We start from the raw sequence: 18,033 nt of genomic DNA on the forward strand, positions 1-18,033 counted from the left end.
ACACCCATGCCCCCACACGCGTTCTTTCACACAAACGGTAGCACCAATCAGCGCTGTTCCTTTCGCCCCTTCCCTTTTCCATCTACAGTATCTTGGAAGAGGTCCCATATTAGTGCATATTGAACATTTTTCTTTTTAGCGGCTGCATAGTATTCCATTGTATGGCTTCTCTTTTGGCGTGCTTGCCGTTACTATTATCTATCTGGGAACTCCGAGGACTCGGGATCCCATGAGCTGTCGAGCTGGAGTCAGGCACCCGGTTCCGGCCCTGGCTCTGCCCAGAATTCGCCCAATTGCCTTGGGCTCCCTCTCCCCACCGGTACCGGTACCGAACGATCGCGGGGGTGGGGGTGGGGCGGGGGATGGGGTTGCAGAGAGGACCAGCCTGGCGGGTCCCAGTGTCCGAGCGCGGGTCGGCGAGTAGCGCGCGCAACAGCTCTCGGCTGGGTCAACCTTTCAGCATAGCCACTCCGCTGTATCAGAAGCACCAAACGCAGCGAGTAGTCTGGCACAATCGACCTTGTAATCGGTTTCCAGGCCCTCCCGCTTCGGCACCTGACCCTGGGGCAGCAACGCTCAGGCACCAGCTACTCACCCCTGCCTCGGCCGCTTCACCCTTCGTCCCCAGGCGCCGAAGGTTACAGCCGTCCCTGTCCCTTTAAGGGGGCAGAGCCCGGGCTCCGCTACTTCCGCCCCAAAACAACATGGTGCCTGCAGGGAGAGGGTGCAGGCGTGAAGAGAGCTCCCCTCAAAAAGATGGCAACGCCCTGGTAGCCCCGTTCGCGCCCGAAGGTGACGTCACTTCCGGGGCGGAGGAGGCTGAGTGGTGCAGTGAGGGACAAACAAAAGGAGGCGCCGGAGGGGCGCAGCGGCTGGCGGCGGGACAGAGCGGCAGGGGCTCGGGGCTGCCGGCTGGGCGGCCGCGCGCGGCGGGCCCAGGTGAGTGGGTGGGGTGGGGAAGGGGGTGCGAGCTGTCACCTCTCGAAATCCACTCCTGTACGTCCCCGGCCAGCTGGCCGGCCCCGGGCACCCTGGGTAGCTTGGGCTCTGCCCGCCAGGGCCGGCTCCCTGGGGGCCTCCCGCGGCAGCTTAGTTCGGCCTACCTCTGGGTTCCCCATCCCCCGGGTCACCGGGGCCCCCCCGCCTCTCCCTGGTGCCGCGGCGCGCGAGCCCCCTCCCAGGCACCCCAGTGCCTCCCTGCGCTCTACATAACCGGGAGTTTCCGCCTCGGCTCCCCAGGTCCCCTTGTCATCTCCTGGGTTCCCCCAGGTCCTCACCCCTCCACACACACACGCCCCCCCTTACTAGAGGTTCCACCTCTGGGCTTTCTCCTTGGCAGCTTTTTTTTTCTGTTTTCAAAGGTTCCCCTTGCTCTCTTCTGGGTTCCTGGCCCCCTCCTCTTCCCTTACACCCCTCCCTCCTCTTGACTGGGCTGGAACTGTGCCCTGACTTGGGGGCAGATCCCTGGCTATGCTCGTGGTGCCTGTCTGGGCTGGGGTTGCTGGGAAGCCCAGTCCAGGGTCTGAGGCTCCGGACCCTGCCGGTGTCCTGTGCATCCAGATGGGCCTGAGAGCCAGGTCTGATGAGGTCTGGGCTGGAGACCCACCAAAGTTGGCTCCGCAGCTGAAGCAGCATAGCCGCTGGTTCTTGAGCTTCATGAGGTTCATGATGATTCTGCTTCTTTTGTTGACTCCTTCTTTCCCCTGGTCTGGACTGGACTGAACCAAGATTGGGCTGGTTCCTGGGTGATGCATGTGCTGCCTTTTTTGGAAAGGAGGAGAGATGGTTGGGGGGTGGCTGGCAACCTCCTCCTGGTGGGGACTTGGCTGGAAGGGTGGGGCCGCCCCTTGGTGACCATGCTCCTGGGAGGGCTCTTCTCCTGCCCCACCCCCGGAAGCCTTTTGAGGATGAGGTGTGAGGATGAGGAGGGAGAGAGCTTGGTGCGGGAAAGGGAATTTGGGCCTAAATTGTGGAGGAAGGATTTTGGGGAGCTGAAAGGCTCCCAGGGGCCTCTCCCACCTTTTCCATTAGGAGTACCTTTTACCCCTGACGAACTGTATCCTGCCCTTTGAGCAGACAGAGTGGCAGACAGACAGACTGGAGGCAGAAGGAGGAGGTCTGATGTTGGTGATCCCTCCTGTGGAGGGGATGGGGGAGTGAGAGCTTTGTTCAGAGGGACTGGGCAGTGCCCACGGCTCAGTCACACTGGCATTGCCTTCGTGAAGGTCAAGTTTTCCTCTGGCTCAGGAGGGGAGGCAAGGACAGATGACAGTGCTGGAGGACTGGCTTTTGGAGAGGTGCTGGGGCATGAATGACTGGCCCCTGCCTCCCTGTCTTAGAGTTTTAGAGATTCTTTGGGGTTAGCTCTAATGCCCCTCTGCCTTCTGGGGGCTGTGAGGCACAGCGCAGGAGCCCAAGAAATAGTTGTGACTTCCCCCTGGAACTCAACCAAATACTCCATCCCTTGGGCACACCTGCTAGGAAGCTGTTTCCTCTGCAAACTTTGAATGGCCTTTCTGGACAGTGGAAGCTCCTGAGGATTGCCCCAGTGGGTCAGAACTAAGGGAGCTGGCTTGGCCTGGACCTCGCCTGCAGGAGTTGGAGCGAAGCGATCGGCCTGGTTCCTGACTCTCTTGAGAGTGGAGGTGATTCTGGGTTTTCACAGGCTTTCACGGGGAGTCAGGTGGGTTGGGTGTGGGGCTCTGGAGCCCAGCACACCATCTCTCCATCCCTTGACTCATTCATTCATTCAACCATCCTTTGGTAAGTGCCTGGTCTGGGCCAGGAATAGTGCTACGAGAACACAGTCCCTGGTTACGGTCTGGGAGGAGAGGCAGACAGGAATACGTTGACACAGTGGCCAGCATAATACTAGAAATGTTACAGAGGCAGCCCAGAGGAAAGAGGCATTAGCTGTGGGTGAATGTGTAGGGGGTGGTCAGCGTGTGTTTCCTGGAAGAGGAAGGGTTAGAAGAATCAGTGCCAGTGAGTCCAGAGGCCTGAGTTCTGGGCCTGCCTCTGTCATGGGCAAGTGACTGGCTTTCCCAGCCTCAGTGGGTATCCCTCTCTTTGCCGAGGAGGGTAGGGGTTGGGGTAGAGGCTGACTCCCATGGCTTCTGTGCCTTTATAGACCCAGGTGCTTCACTGTCAAGCTGCCATCACTCTGTGTGGGATTGCCAGGTTATTGACTGTCTCCCTGTGAGGCTGGAGACTATCTCCTGCTTCTTTCCTCCTAGCACAGTGCCTAGCATTGAGTAGGTGTGATAAATGTTCAGTGTTGTAAACAGCTGAAAGGCTCCACGATCCCTTTGTCTGTGTAACCACGCCTCCCCGCCCCCCTTCCTGCTAACTCCTCCTTGTCCTTTGGCCTTCCTTGATGGCTGGGCCATACTCCCAGCGCCTGGCTGGCTTAAATACTCCGCCTACCCTGCTGTAGCCTGACCACACTTCTCTCCCCGCCCTCCTAACTTGTCTTGTTCCCTCCTGTGAACAGTTCTTTGCAGAATGCCTGGCATGTAGTAGACGCTCACTAAACACTTTGACTATAGATGATGGTTGGATTTTGTTTTGTTTTTTTTTCTTTTTTGCAGTACGCGGGCCTCTCACTGTTGTGGCCTCTCCCGTTGCGGAGCACAGGCTCCGGACGCGCAGGCTCAGTGGCTATGGCTCACGGGCCCAGCCGCTCCGCAGCATGTGGGATCTTCCCGGACTGGGGCACGAACCCGTGTCCCCTGCATCAGCAGGCGGACTCTCAACCACTGCGCCACCAGGGAAGCCCAATGGTTGGGTTTTGTGTTTGAGTCGAACTCATGTGTCTGGGTTGAGGGTGTGTCTCTGCCTGGATCCAGCTCACCCTTCTGTAGCTCACCTCTCGCCACTTCCCGCCTCCAGTCCTAGATCCAACCAGGAACGCTCAGCAGGCTCTAGATGCCGTGTTCTCTCCCCTCCAGGCAAACGTGCTGGTCCTTCTCCCTGGAATGCTCTCTCTCCAACTCCCACTCTTCCCCAGCAGTCACGCAGGCAACACCCTCTCTGGGGAGCCTTCCCTGACCCTACTAGTCAAGGTCTAGTGCTTCTTCCATGTCCCCATACGGCCCGGGCTCCCCCCAGCAGAGCCCCGGGCTCAAGAGCCAGTTGTAATTGTTGCCTTGGCATATCCCCTGCAGACTATCTGATTCTCTGTCATCACCCCAGAGCCCAGCCCAGGCCCTGCACCGAGCAGGGGCTCCGACGAAACTGTCAGCAGCACAGCAGGTAACGCTGATAGTCATACACATCCCTGCTGACTGTAGCTCTTGCTTCCTTGTAGGGAGGCAGCTTCCATGGAGCAAAAGGAATGCCAGGACCCTGCCCAGACAGACGTGGGCCAGCCTCAGCACCGACAGCCAACTCGCAGATAGCAGAGCCTTCCTCAGGGTAAGGACTGGGCCCCCACCCTCCAGGCCAGCCGCGCCCGAGCAGGTGCCTGGAGGGCAAAGGGTGGTGTCTCTGTCCCTGCAGCCCTTTGCTCTTCTCGCTGGAAGGCCTGGGCTTCTAGGGCAGAGATGCCAGGAAACAGAATTCTTCCTCCTTCTCCTGACTCAGTGGCCAGCTGAGTAGCACGTGGCTGCCATACTCAGGCTGGCGTGAACTTGTATGGTGAACCCCTGGCTTTTGTCACTCTGGGTGGTGGTTCATGCTGTCTCATGACCACATTTCCTGAGGTGTGTTCTGTGGAACACCAGTTTCTTTGGTCACAGTGGTCAGGTGACTCCGGGAACAATACCTTGTCGTTGTCTGTGCTGCAGGACTTCTCAGAGCCTTGAAGGATGTCTCAGAGCTCACTGAGAGCATGGTGAGTCTCTGAGAGGGAGCTAGCAAGTCGTGTTTCCCCACACTTATTTGATCACGTGGACGTCTTTGGGGACGGGGGTTCCTCGTCCTGTGCTTTGGAAAACAGTTTCCAAGGGCAGGAGCGTTCACTGGTTAGGACCCAGACTTTGTAGTCAGACCTGGGTTTGAGTCCCAGCTGTCACATGCTCGACAAGTGATTGTGGGCCAGTCACTGTACCTCTCTGAGCCTCAGTTTCCTCATCTATGGAAAGAGGATAATATTAGCACCTTGCCTCCCTTTAGGGTATTTTGAAGATTAAATATGTTGATATAGGGAAGGTAGCACAGGGCGTCCTAGAACGTGTTCCCTAATCATAGCAGGTGTATGTATAAGCTGCTTAATAATTTGTAAAACAAACCTTATCAGTGATCTCTTTGGTCATTTGCGGAAGCTCAGGGAGTGGCCTTGATCCCCTGTTTACAGATGTGGAAACTGGGGCTCAGAGGGAGGAAGCAACTTGCCCAAACTCATCGGGAAGAAGGCAGGGATGTGGGACCTGAGCCAGGTCCTGGAATCCTGGGCTGGGGTCCTTTGTTCTGTGTCCGAGGGCTCCCTGCCTCCACCTCTCCCATCTAGGCTTTTTTTTTGGCTGCTGCATTGGGTCTTCGTTGTTGCGTGTGGGCTTTCTCTAGTTGTGGCGAGCGGGGGCTACTCTTCGTTGCAGTGCGTGGGCTTCTCATTGCGGTGGCTTCTCTTGTTGCGGACCATGGCCTCTAGGCGCACAGGCTTCAGTAGTTGTGGTGCGTGGGCTCAGTAGTTGTGGCTCGCGGGCTCTAGAGCGCAGGCTCAGTCGTTGTGGCGCACAGGCTTAGTTGCTCCACGGCATGTGGGTTCTTCCCGGACCAGGGATCAAACCCGTGTCCCCTGCATTGGCAGGTGGATTCTTAACCACTGCACCACCAGGGAAGTCCCTATAATGTCTTTCTTTTTTTTTTTTTTTTTGCAGTCCGCGGGCCCCGGGGCACGAACCCGTGTCCCCTGCATCGGCAGGCAGACTCTCAACCACTGCGCCACCAGGGAAGCCCTATAATGTCTTGATTTTAATGTCATGTAGAAAGTGAGAGTCTCCCTTGATCTCTGTCTCCAGAGATTTGAGTGAGGAGGGGTAGGTTCTCCCACATGTATTTTTACCATTTGCTTATTTTCCTAAAACCAAGTCCTGTTAGAGCTGCTGGTTTGCACCTTGCTCTCGTTTCGTGTAATGGTCCTCCCTGGACCTCTTTCCTAGGCGAGGGTAGAGCTGTGGGTGAGTCCCTTCAGAAGAGGTGGGTGGGAAGTGCCTGATGTGTGATTTTGTTGACTATCCTGTTTACTGGGACAAGGTCAGCAAACCCCAGCCCTGCCCTGTAGGAGTTTCCTGTGGGTTTTGAGGAACTCTTACCTCCCCCCGCAAGAGGGGAAGCCTGAGCCGCGGTCTCTGGCCAGTGATGAGCAGGAAGCAGCAGGTCCTACTTATCTGAGATCAGAATTCCTCCTCTGTGCCAGGGAGGAATGGCATGGGCCAGCCTGAGAGGTTTTAGCCTCCAGGTTTTGACCCTCCTCTGTCTGCCTGAGGCAGGGGCTGCTGTGTTGCATTGGCCTGAGGCTGGCCCTGAGTCTGTTCACCTGGCTGTCCTGGTGGACGGCCTGATCTTGGTCCCCCTGGACGCTCCTCTCAGGTTTTAGCCTTGAGGGTGGACAGGTGAGGGGAGGGGGTTGCGGGCAGCGGGGGGGCTGCCCTGGGACCTGGGTCTTGAGTTGCTCTGCTGGGGCGTAGACACCTCAGGCCAGGTTTCGGCAGGAGGAACCCCCGGCCTGGCAGCCTGGCTCGGCAGGGACCACCCTGGGAGTGAGGTCTGTGCAGACACGCGTCCCTCGGCCGGCGGTGTTCAGCTCTCTGTCGGGACTGTTTCTCCCTCTCCCCTGTTTCTTTCTCCCAGTCTTTCCTGGAGTCGTTTTCCTTCGGGCGACACAGGCCACTTCGGGCCGCTTCCTGTGGGAGCCTGGGAGCTGGCCTCTCGGTGGATGATGCTCTGCTCGCCTTCCTTCCAGCAGCAGAGCCTTCACGGCCACGGTGGCCGCGGTCCGAGCCCAGGCGGCGCGCCGGTCACTGTGAAGTTTGCCATCTTACCCGCCACCGCCTCCTGGGTGAGGTGGTGTCACTTTTACAGGCGAGGAGACCAGGGCTCGAGGCAAGAGGGCTCCCGCCCAAAGTGGTACAGTTCAGGTGGCAGAGCCGGGATGTGAACCCGGGTCTGTTTGCCTTGGCAGCCTGTGCTCTTTCTACCCCACCTTCCGTTTGTCTCTTTCTCTAGGTTCTCGGGCTTCGGGGTGCTTCAGAGTCTCCCAAGAGCTTGTTCAAAATGCTGGTACCCCCTGGACCCATCACTGCAGCCCTGCAGAGTCCAAGTTGGGGGGTGGGCCCAGGAACCTGCACTTTGAAGACACTCCACAGGCCGTTGTGAGGCTGGGGGTCTTCCGACTGTGCCGGCCAACACTGACCAGCGCGACTCTGTCGGCGCCGGTCCCCACCAGCTGCCGCCAGAAGGCTTGCCCTTGGTGTGGAAGTGGGGCTGGGCTCCCTCAGGCCCTGGATTTCAGTGTGTATGTGCGAGCGATGAGGTTTCTAGAACAGCTTTTACACCCAGCCACAAACATTTCCCTGTGCGCTTTCCCGACGCATTTCTACTGCATCTCACATCTCGTAAAAAGTTCTTTGTTTAACTGTCTCTTGAGGACGTAAAACCTCAAAATTAAATAGGCACTGCGATACAGCGTCATGCCAGGAGCCATGTTCCACTGGAGTAAAAGTGGCTGTAAAATTCCATGGCTCTCACATGGCACCTGGGCACCCTCAGAGGCGCCACTGCCAACCTCATGCCCCCGGCAGAGTTGGCCTGTGGGCAAACGTGCTGACCGGGTGGGGCGGCATAGGAATCCTTCTGTCACATCTCCCGGCTGGTGGCCTGGGTCAGGATCCCTGGGGGCAGCCCCCCACCAGCCCAGAGAGCCAGGCAACAGACGGCTTACCCTCGGCCAGGCCCCCTTGGTCCCAATCCCCTTGGATTTCAGCAGATGAGTCTGCGGCCTCCCATGGGCGCTCCTGCCCACATTTCGTGCGCTGTCTAGGAAAGCGGCGCTGGCGTTCAAAGTAGATCGAGGCCTGTCTTCAAGGCCCTTCTGCCCCCCATGGGCCCAGACCCAGCACATGGCTTCCGGGCTCAAACCCAGAGCTGGGGTCCCCCCAAAGTTTCCTGAGTATGGCATGGCCTGCTAGAGTTCCCTGCAGAGACCTTGATTCCATGTACCCCTCCGGAAATGGGGGTCTTGTCCCAGGAAGCATTTCCAGGGTTCTCTGGGTGCCCAGGTAGGTCCCGGAGACCTGCTGGTCTTTGAGATAGGTGGGCACAATGGAAAGGCAGACCTGGGTGATCTTTCCCACTATCTTCTTCTAGCTGTGTGGCCTTGGGCAGGTCAGTTAACATCTCTGGGCCTCAGATTTCACACCCCTAAAGGGACTGAAAAAACCTCCCATGATGGTAACAGCAGCTGACGTTACAGAGGCTTACTGCGCGGCAGGCCCTGAGCCAAAAGCTTTCTATGGACCGCCTCGTTCAGTCCTCACCACCGCCCTACCAGGAATAGACTCAGCGGCCACTTCATGGATGAGGAAACCAGAGCCCTGAGAGGGAAGTGACTTTCCCAAGGTCACATGCTGGTGAATTGGGGAGCCGCCTTACCTGTGTTCCCGGAAATTGGGGGCCGAGGCCCAGGAAGTGCCAGGCGCAGTGCTGGCCCGCAGTCCACGTCAGTGACCCGGAGCTCATGTCAGTAACACGCCAGCCTGGTGGTGGGGTGAGGGGACGGCCTGAGCCTCAGGCCTGGCCTGCTGCCTCTGAGTGCTTGGCTCTGGGAGCCGTTGAGGGAAGCCCCAGGTGGGTGTCCTTCACCTGTCACCCTTCCCCCCACCCCCAGGCCACCTGTACCCTTGCAAGTTTGCATGAGAAGCATGAGGACCAACCTGTTTGGGAGGCCCAGCCCACGTGGAGAGGAGTTTGGGACGGAAACTGGTTCCCTCCCCGCTCCCACCCTGGGCGTCTCCCCTCTTCTTTCCCCGGAAAGTGAGGGTGTGCCCTTCTACACAGGGTGCGCGGAGCCAGGTGGTGCCCCCAGCCCGCACTCTCCCCGGCTGGGTGTGGGGACCTCCAGGGCAGTGCCTGTGCTGGGGCGGGTGCGGGCCGTGTGCACCAGAGCGGGCCCTCCTCCCCTCCGGCTCTGGGAGCAGGAGAGGCCCCAGGGTGCTGACGAGGAGCAGATTCACAGGCCCAGAGCACTCCCAGGACAAGACCTGTGACCCAGTGTCTTCCTCCAGCCTCTTGGGTGTGGCCCTTCCCCCTTCCCTGGGAAAGCCTTGGATGGACAGCCTCCCCAAGGTACGAGGAGGGGCGAGAGAGACGAGGGGTGATGGGTGCAAGCCTCCTGCCTCCCCTCCCTCCCGCCTGGGAAGTTTTCCCAGCCTCTCTATTTGGGCTATAACAAAAGGCTCTCTGTGCCCTGTTTACCCACAGCCTAGCCTGCCTGCCCGGGGCTCAGGTGTGAAAGCCAAATCTCTGCAGGCCAGCATGGGGGTGGAGCATACTTGGGTGGTCGCCCAAGGGGGCAGCATGTCATTTCTTTGACTTTTTTCCCCATCTGTGAGAAGCTTCAGGAGGAAATCAACAACGTGGACCAGGCTGGACACCTAAGGGGTGGTTCTGCGAACCGCTCACCAGCTCTCTGTCTCTGTCCTGTCCTGGGGTCCTGAGCCTGGGCTCCATAAGTTCAAGGCCATTGAGTGTGGTCTCTGAGTCCTGGGAGGTCCTGGGGACCTTGGGGAAGCTTGGAGGTATTTGTGCTTGTGGCTCAGCGCTCTCCTGGGTGTCTTCCCCCACTAAGTTCTAGGTGGGTTTCTGCAATGGCATGTGGGTTGGGATAAGTATAGTGCACCTTCCTCTGTCCAGGCCTTGGGTTGTCCCATAATATGTGCATTATGTTATTTTTAATTCTCACAATAAGCCTCTGAGGTACTGTAATATTCCCATTTTACAGGTGAAGAAACTGTGGCTTAGAGAAGCAAAGTCATTCGTCCCGGGGTCTGAGCTCACCCACACTGAGGTGTTGCTTCCCTGCGCCCTGTCAAAGTGTGTGTGGTACCTGGGTAGGGCAGGCAGGGGCAAGCTAACCTTTTTCGTACATGATAGATGGCAGGTACTACTTGTAAACTATTTTACAATATTTAGAAACGACTCGGTGAGGAAGGTCTTTTGTTTTTTTCCCAAGTATTTTTTTCTTCTCACAAAAGTAGCAAATTTAAGTACCACATACTGGAATCATGAAGTATTTGTTGTTCTGTGACATTTTATATTGTTTTATCATATGATGTATCACATGCTGGTCAACATCTTTTATTTTATGATTACTTAATATCCCTTGGACATCTTTTGGGTCACTGTATACAGATCTATGAGGTAGGTAGCACTGTTCTTATTTTCAAGTTGCAAAAACGGAGGCTTGGGCTAAATAATTTGCCTGGAGTCATGGAATTATTTCATGCTTGAGCTGGATTTGAACCCATGTCTCCCCAGTTCTGAAGCTATTGCTCTTCACACTCCCTGAGATCTTCCTGCCGCCATGGGGAGGAGAGGGGCTCTCTGGGTTGCCCTGGTTCTGCTGCAGGAACCTGGCCCCGCTTCTCTGCACCTGCGTGTGCTGCACAGTGGGAAGGGTCTAGCTGCATCCTACACATTTCTGCATCTCCCTGGGGCAGGGCAGGACCGGGCAGGGGTGATGCTGCATCCTGCGGTGTCCTCAAAGGCCGCAGGTGCCTCTGCGCCAGCCAGGAGCAGGCCAGTTGGAAGGAGGACCTGAATCTGCTGCCCTGGCGATCATCTAGTAGAGGCTGCCCCCAGCTGAGCCCAGCAGGTGTGAGGACCAGAGAGAGGAGCAGCCAGGAGTAGAAACAGATGCTTTTGTTCCGGTAAACTTTGTATGAAATAGTTTAAGCACACACGAACGTTATAAAACTAGAGCAGATATCTTTGTACCCAGGACTCAGCTTTGTTTGACTTTCATGTTTGGCAGTAATTGCTTCAGCCACACACACACAGACACACACACACAGAGACACACACACAGAGACACACACACACACACACACAGACACACACACACACACACACACACACACACACACACACACCCCTCCCTTCTCTCTCTCCCTGTCTCAAATCATCTCAGGCACAATATAAGCCTCTTCCCCAATCCCATTTTCTTCCCTCTCTAGATGAAATTAGCATCTTGGTTTTGGGGCTCTCCATGCGTGTGTTTGTTTATTTTTGGCTGTGTTGGGTCCTCGTTGCTGCACACGGGCTTTCTCTACTTGTGGTGAGCGGGCGCTTATTGTGGTGGCTTCTCTGGTTGCGGAGCATGGTCTCTGGGCGCGAGGGCTTCAGTAGTTGTGGCACACAGGCTCAGTAGTTGTGGCTCGCAGGCTCTGGAACGCAGGCTCAGTAGTTGTGGCACATGGGCTTAGTTGCTCCGTGACATATGGGATCTTCCTGGACCGAAGCTCGAACCCGTGTCCCCTGCATTGGCAGGTGGACTCTTAACCACTGCGCCACCAGGGAAGCCCCCATGCATGTGTTTATACCTTCACTACACTTGGATATGTACGTTACAGAAAACCTTATATAAGGTATGTTTTATTCTATAGCTTGTTTTTGGGTTCAGCATTGTTTTGGGGTCTGTCCATGTTGGTACATGTAGCTAAAGTTCACTAACTTTACTGCTTTAGCATTTCACCGGATGCTTAGAGCAATTTATACTTTCTCCTGTTGATGGACATCTAGGTTGTTGATTTTTTGCTATTAGGAACAGCTCCAGAGTGATCAGTCTTGTCTGTGGCTTCATGCGTATGTGTAAAGTGACTCTAAGATCTTTACCTAGGAGCGAAATTGCTCCGTTGGAGGATGCATACATACATTCTATCTCCTCATTTAAGAATTCAACATTTTTGCCAATCGCAAGGGGGTGAAATGGCATGTGACTGTCTTAATTTGCATTCCCTGATTAGTAATGAGATTAAGAATTGTTTCATGCATGAATTTCCTTTTGTATTTTTCTCCCATAAATTGTCTAGCCGTATGTTTTGCCATTGTTTGCCTGTTGGATTGTCTTTTTCATATATTTGTAGCAGTTCTACATTTGTTCTGGATATGAATCCTTTGGTAGTTATACCTATTGCAAATATCTCCTCCAGGTCTGTGGGTTCTTTTCATTTGTTTATTATTATGTCCTTTGATGTGCATGCATTTTAACTTTAATGTGATCAATAGATCAATCTCCTCCTGTAAGGATTTGTATTCTTTGTGATAAGAAATCCTTCCCTGTCTTAAAGACATCGAGATGGTCTCTTAGATTTTTCTTTAAACACTTTCAAGTTTTACTTTAGGTCTTTAACTCATTGGAATTTATTTTCCTGTAAGGAGGTAGATGGGGCTATGCTTTTTTCATGTGAGTAACTAAGCCGGCTCCTTTCATGGACACCCATTTTTTCCCCCGAACCTGCATAGACACTGTCATGTCTAAGTTTCCAGAAATTTCAGGGACTGTTTCTAGACTCGCTCTTCCAGTCCTCTGGTCCATCCATCCATCCCTATACCAGCACCACGCTGGCTGAATTCCTAGAGCTTTATAGTAAGTCTCCTTCCACGTTATTCTTCCGAATTGTTTTAGCTATTCTTGATCCTTTGGAATCTTGATTTTTTTAAATCTTTTTTCTTAATTACCTGAGTAACATATGCTTATAATAGAAAATAGAGGTAAGTTTGGGGTGAAAAAAGATTATAAACAGCAGGCTAATCTCACCGCCAATATTTTCCAAATATACATCTAAGTTATTGCAGGAGGCTTATTACTCTATCACAGTTTTGTTACCTACTTTTTGCATTTAACGTATTTTGTCATGTCATCAAGTGTTTTGCTCTAACATGTTTTCATTATTTCATAGTATTCCATCATCTGATCATTTAATAGGTATTTAACCAATCACCCAGTAACAGGCATCTAGATTGTTTCCAATTTTCCTGGGGTATAAATAACACCGTGATGAACGTTCCTGTGACTGAACCTTTGTCCTAGAGTCTTTCCCTGACAATTGCCAACCTCCCTTCTACTTCCTCTCCCTCCTGGCTCAGCCCAGTTCAGCAAACCTTTACTCTACCTTCGGTATTCCGGGCTCTGCACAGAGACTGGGATGAATCTGGAGTGGTCCCCATCCTGTAGGGCTCCCAGTCTACCCCCATCCCCACCCCTTGGTGGTCTCTTGCCCCTGAGCTTTACCTGGTACAGCCAGGGGGAACCCCACCTCACTGGTGCGTGTCAAGCCCTGACCTCCGGGAGGGCACAGTCTGTAGCTTTAAACAATGCATCTGTTCTGGAAGAAGGATTAGCTGGACTGGAGCTCAGAGGACAGCAGGGCCTGGGGCCTTTTTGTCTTTCTCAGCCACCTCGATTTCAACCCTTTAATCTTTGCCCTCTATTCAGGATCCTCTGCAAATTCTCCATCTCTTGGGGCAGAGATCTGATCTGACCTGACTCCCCATCACCCTCCCGAGATTGCCCTCTGAGAGCCACAAAAGAACAACTCTCCACCTGAGAGCTTATTTTTTTCTTTCTTTTCTTCTAGACTCTATTTATTTTAAATTCTGTACTACTTTTCAATCACAAAGGTAAGGCATGCCGGTAAAAAATTCCAGTTTCCTTTCATCCTGCCTCCTATTCCCACTCTAAGAGGGAACCCTGACCAAGTTGGTCAGGGTTTATCAGCATGGGATTGTACTTATTTATTATTCTGGCTCTCGCTTTTTTTCCAAAATGGCATTACATACAGAGCTCCTTTATTCTGCTGAAAAGGCCCTGTTGTATTCTAGAGGCTTCTTTAAGGGACCAGGATCTGCTTTCTGCCCGCCTCCTTTGTGCCTGGCCCCACCTAACTCTGCCCCTTTGCCAGGTGTCAGGGCAGGCGTCTTGGGTACTTTTCCTCCTTCCGTTTCCTTCCTTCGTGCTCAGGTTCTGCGCTCTTTTCATCTACCCATCGATTGCCTGTTGAAGTCAGGATTGCTGTCGGGGGCCAGGTCTGCATCTGTCTTAGCCTCATTCCACAGATGGGAGAACTAAGGCTTAGAGAGGTGAAGTCATCTGCCCAGCGTCACTCTATTGCTGAGTGGCAGAGCCCAGGCTGGCCCCGCTGGCCCTCTCCCTCCAAGCTCCCATCACCGTTCTTCCTTGCTCTCCACCTGCCTGAGATCCCCCCTCACAGGCTGTGGGGAAACCTCACTCTTGTGACTTCCTGATAGTCCTGAGAGCTTGGCAGGGCATCTGTTACCATGTGCATTTTATGGATGGGTAACCAAGTCTTGGCTGCTGGAGGCACCTCTCCCTGCTGGTTGTAGGCAGGTACTGCCAGGACCAGGGAGTGTCTGTGGTGGTGCCATTGGGAAGGGAGGTGTCAGGGTGGGCGGAGGCCTGGATCACGTGCCCCTTGGTACCTTGACCACCTTATACAAAATGTGGGCACATCCATGACAGATTCTCTGTTCCCTTCCTGACGGGGAAACGGAGGCCCCAGGAGAGAAGCTGTTGCACACCTCTGCTAGGGGCAGTCCTGGCTGCAGAGGACCGGAGGCCTCAGTGCAGGGAAGGGATGAATGCACTGCCTACAGGAAACTTCCTGAAAAGGGAACTCTCCGTAACCAGGAAAACAGGCCCCTTTTCCCTTATGATGCTTTCCTGACCACCCCCAGGTGTGCCCTGGGGTAGCTGTCAGCTGGGATCTGCTCCATCTGAGTGGCTTCCTGGAAGTGCTACTTGTCAGCGCTCCACCCCAGAACTGGGTTTGAAGGTGGCCTCTAATCCCTGACAGGCAGTGTGAAGCTGGGCACGTGACTTCTCTCCCCAAGCCTCAGTTTCCATATCTATAAAATGGGCATGAGGAATATTATTCAGCCTAGAAAAGGAAGGAAATTCTGGCACTTGCTAAGACATAGATGAACCTTAAGGACATTATATTAAGTGAGAGAAGCCAGTCACAAAAAGACAAATATTGTATAATTCTATTTATATGAGATACCTAGAGTAGTCAAATTCATAGAGATAGAAAGGAAAATGGTGGTTACCAGGGGCTGGGGAGGTAGGAATGGGGAGTCGTGTTCAGTGGGGACAGAGTTTCAGTTTTGCAAGGTGAAAAGCATTCTGGAGATGGATGGTTGGTGATGGTTGCGCAACGAAGTGAATGTACTTAATGCCACTGAACTGTTATGGTTAAAACACTAAAAATGGTTAAAACTGTAAATTTTATATTTTGTGTATTTTACCACAATAAAACTGTTGTGAGAAAAAAAGAAAGGGTGCCAAAACAGTGTGCACCTCTTGGGCTCCTGAGGATTCTGGGCTGGGCCATCGTTCTCAGAAGGAGCTGTTCCCCCCAGGGCCCTCAGGGGTGGGCAGGAACTGGGAGGGGACCCAAAGCTGCCTCAGCTTCCTCCCTTGCCCCGCCCATCTGAAGCTGCGGCCCCACCCACCACCCAGGCCCCACCCTTCCCCACCCCACTTCTTCCCCATCCCTCCTCAGACGCTCTCTTGATACCTTTATTGAGCACCTGCTGTGTGCGGTAGACCCTTGTCCTCCAGCAGCATCTGGAGGAAAGGTTGAAGATTGATGACACCAGTGCAGACTGCCTGCTGCCCTACTGTATCCTAAGTGCTTTAGAAGCATGGAGTCCCCTGGGCTCTTCCCGGCAGCCCTGCGGGGAATCTGCCCCTGGCATTTGTGAAGAACCTGAGGCTGAGAGCCAGGGAGGACCCTGCCCGAGGCCAAGGCAGCAGCAGAGCCCTGGCCTGCACACAGGTCACATGCTTTCGGCTGCTGGCTGCCCCAACCACCTGGCCGTCTCCTCTTGGGGGCCAGTCGTGGGGGAAGGCACAGTCCCTGGCACCCTGGGGACTAAAGCCTGGGCTTTGGCACCTGCACCTTCTTTCCAGATTTCCCCGAAAACACCATCAGAGAGGGGCAGTGACTTGTCCAGAGTCCCACAGTGAGTTGGTGGCAGAGGTGAGGCAGAAACACGGTGCAGCTAAAGGGTGACCCCTCCCAGACAGGTCCCCCACATGAGGCCGGGCCTGCCCTTCTAAGCTGTGTGACCTGGGCCCCTGGCTCTGCCCCTCCGAACCTCTGAGGCCTCCTCGGCACAGTGGAATGGGCGCAGGCCTGGGCTGAGGAGGCACCAGCAGCCTCGGGGACCAGCACAGGACCGTCCCCTGCATGAAGCCCTTCTCAGCAGGGAGGTGGCATCCATCTCTCCTGCCGTAGCCATGGCTGCCCACTGCCCTGACTCGAGTCTAGTTATTTGGACGCTCCTCTGTCTCTCCCACCCATCCCCACAGGCTCACACTGGCCCGAGAGCCCCCTGAGGCAGGGCCTTTTATTGGTCACATTTATTACCCATAGAAGAACGGGCCAGAGGCTGAACGGAGAGCTTAGAGCGTGCTTCGAGACAGGTGTTTGGGGGCCGGGGGGCGGGAGGAGCCAGACACGCTCGGTGGATGGGACTGTCTCCTACCTCTTGGAGCCTCAAGGTCCCTCACCTGCGACGGAGCTGCGGACAGTTCCCACCTCAGACCCAGAAAGAGTTAGGAAGGTGACATAAGCAAAGCCCCAGGACAGCAGGGGCCCGGAGACAGCTCCTCACCGGGAGAGGCTGAGTGTTCTCCAGGACGTGACACACCCACTCCCCCGAAACAGTGAGGTTGCAACCACATCCTGCCTGGTCATCAGCTGCCCCCACCCCCAGCGTCTGGCATCCTGCCCTGGCAGTCTCATCCTGGACTCTCCAGGGGCAGGCTGTTGCACATTCTTGGGCCCTCTGTCCTGGCCCCTCCTACCTTCCGGTCCCCAGTCTTTGGGCGCCTGCCTGGATGTGGACTCGGGGAGCCAGGAAGGGAGGGAGGAGTGTCGGGGTGTCTTTCAGCTGGGGGCCGGCTGCGTGATTCAGCAGGCCCTGCCCTGGACAGCTGCTTGCCCAGTAGTGTGGGTGGTGTGAGGGGCCAGCTGGTCATTAGAGGGCCCAGGCCTTCCTGTGGGGCAGGCTCTCCCCCTGGCCTGTAAGTCCCGGCCTCACCAGGAGGGCTGACCCCTGGGCTGGAGCCGCCGGCTCAGGGCAGGTGGTGGTGGTGTCTGCTGGCCTTGCGGTGACCTGAGCTCTGGGAACCCCAGGGGGGCAGGGAAACTGAACTCCTGGGCTCCATCTCTTGGCCCTGCCCCGCATGGGGCCTTGGGCAGGTGGACAGCGAGGCTGTGCAGTGGTGAGGATCCGAGTGGGGAGGTGGAGGGACAGGCCTGAGTTGGATCTCGGCTCTGGCCCTGAGTAGTAGAGTGACTTCGGGCAGGTGACTCTCCCCTGAGCCTCAGTCGTCCCATCTGTGAAATGGGGCCAAAGATAGACCCTGCATCTGGATGTCAAAGGGACCTCATGAGGAGGATTCCATGGTAAGGACCAGCCCGGTGCCTGTCACACGTTCTCTGTTGAACACCCCTATTCCCTCAAGGGGTCTAGGTTTGCTTTCCTCCTGTCCTCACCCGTCGCGGCGTGCCCGAGGAAGATGAGATGGGAAGCATCTGGTGTTTGCAGGGAGGCCCTGTTTTATGAAGTGTTTGTTACTATTGTCACTATTAATATTAAAAATAATCAAAATAATGTGGCCCCGTCCCATAACCTGGGCACCCTTGTGCCTCTCCCAACAGAAACAGACCCATTTGTCAGAACACAGGTATTTAGGGACTTCCCCAGCAGCCCAGTGTTTAGGAATCTGGGCTTCCACTGCAGGGGGCACGGGTTTGATCCCTGGACAGGGAACTAAGATCCCACATACTGCGCGGCACAGCCCCCCAAAAAAAAGTGAGTTCATACTAAGCCCCCTCTTCTGCATTTGGCTTTTCTCACACTTTGAATAAATCTCTTCGGACCACTGGCGCAGCTTCGTGGCAGCTGGTTCCGAGTGAACTGGAAGTTTTCAACTAGCCCCTCTGGCTGGTCTGATCATTAGCAGGATGGGGTCTAGACAGGAATTCAGGAATGCTCCTGCTG

At 55.0% G+C, this 18,033-nt stretch overlaps 1 protein-coding gene across 1 annotated transcript in view; it reads left to right on the forward strand.

Moving 5' to 3' along the window:
* Positions 1-843: 843 nt before the first annotated feature.
* The window catches only part of LRRC8A (leucine rich repeat containing 8 VRAC subunit A), a 25,914-nt gene continuing 8,724 nt past the window's right edge, over positions 844-18,033 (forward strand). Inside the window, exons 1-2 of the mRNA XM_007471797.1 lie at positions 844-939; positions 4,310-4,416. The gene's annotated coding sequence lies outside the window, so the exon portion shown is untranslated. The remainder of the gene's footprint in view (positions 940-4,309; positions 4,417-18,033) is intronic.

This window comes from Lipotes vexillifer, unplaced genomic scaffold (genome assembly GCF_000442215.2).
Source record: "Lipotes vexillifer unplaced genomic scaffold, Lipotes_vexillifer_v1.1 scaffold98, whole genome shotgun sequence".
NCBI classification, from domain to species: domain Eukaryota; kingdom Metazoa; phylum Chordata; class Mammalia; order Artiodactyla; family Lipotidae; genus Lipotes; species Lipotes vexillifer.